Here is a 1,649-nt window from a genome sequence, read left to right as displayed (position 1 = left end):
GAAGAAAACAATAGCAGTAAAACTGAACGATCAATATGCTAAGCTAACGGATGGGTTATATCCGTCACATCATTCTCCTAATGATGTGATCCCGTTCATCAAATGACAACACATGTCTATGGTTAGGAAACTTAACCATCTTTGATTAACGAGCTAGTCTAGTAGAGGCTTACTAGGGACACGGTGTTTTGTCTATGTATCCACACATGTATCACGTTTCTGGTTAATACAATTCTAGCATGAATAATAAACATTTATCATAAATAAGGTAATATAAAATAACAACTTTATTATTGCCTCTAGGGCATATTTCCTTCAAGTAGTCCGCATGTGATCTATATGTATCGGTTTTCGCCTGGTTTTCCGTTAATTAACAGGGCAATTCTCTTCTTCTTAATTAATCGAAGAGGTAAATCTTTTGCCTCCCTTTCGAAAAAAAGAACCAAGAACGGTAGAGTTTTTTTAAAGAGTGGCTTCTTTTCTAGGAAGTTTTTGACAAACAGAGCTTGTTCAAGCTCAAGAGTAGGTAACCTAAGCCTAAAACTCTTCATCCACACACTGCTCATTCTGTACAGGCAAACTTTTGCATATGTGCAAATCAACGAACCATGAGATGGTACAGTCGGTAAGACAAACCAATCTGGACAAGAGCATACACAACTGACAATCTATAAGCGTTATTTAACAAACCAGTTTTGGAGGAACCGCAGAATTAGGATAATCTTTTGAGACCAAGCTAGCACTCCATGTTGGTCGACATGCTTGATACATTTCTAATGCCTCTCCTGTTGTAATTTTTATCTGTTTTGAGTTAGATTGGTTTGACGCTCGATTTGTGTGTGGTAGGGAATTTTTCTTTGTACAAAGTTCTATTCCATCTCCAACAATCTCCTCCGTGGCAACAAGACCAGTCAGTCTCTCTCACTCAAACTACTGTCTTACTCAACTACTATCGACAAACATGCGTCAGATACGATAGATCATTGACGTTTCCCCCCAATCCGTTTTTATTATTGGAAACGCCAGATAGTGTGGTTACTTTTTCTTCGTTTTGTGATCTTTAGTGTTCTGCAAAGAATAAACAAATAATCTACCATATACTGTGCCCAACTGCAATCCTACATCTCTCTCCTCTCTCACACATGTGAGTTTAGTACGAATTTTGTAGTTTTTATAAGAGAAAAGTATACTTTTCATCCCTCAACTCTTCGTGGAGTTTACTTTCGTCCTTCAACTTCAAAATCGGACAGAGTGCATCCCGAACTAACGAAACTGGACAAAAATCATCCCTTCTCTCGACTGACCCAGTATTGGTGCTGACTAGACGTGGTTTTGACTAGTCCACGCTGATGTGGCAATGTGACCCCACAAAACAGGCGGCCCTCTCCCTCACTCTGTCTCTCTCGCGTTCTCCCCACTCTCCCTATCTGAAACCCTAGTTTTTGCGGCGGCGCTGAGGCGATTCGTCGCAGGTGCAAGGGTTCGAGGGGCTGCCGGTGGCGGGGCCGGTCAGCGGAGGTGCGGCGGCACTGAGGCGATTCGTCGCAGGCGCAAGGGTTCGAGGGGCTGCTGGTGGCGGCCGGTCAGCGGAGGCGTGGCGGCGCTGAGGCGATTCGTCGTAGGCGCAAGGGTTCGAGGGGCTGCGGGTG

Source organism: Triticum dicoccoides, chromosome 7B (assembly GCF_002162155.2).
Source record: "Triticum dicoccoides isolate Atlit2015 ecotype Zavitan chromosome 7B, WEW_v2.0, whole genome shotgun sequence".
Lineage (NCBI taxonomy): Eukaryota > Viridiplantae > Streptophyta > Magnoliopsida > Poales > Poaceae > Triticum > Triticum dicoccoides.
The sequence above is the reverse complement of the archived record's forward strand: the minus strand, read 5'-3'. Positions refer to the sequence as shown.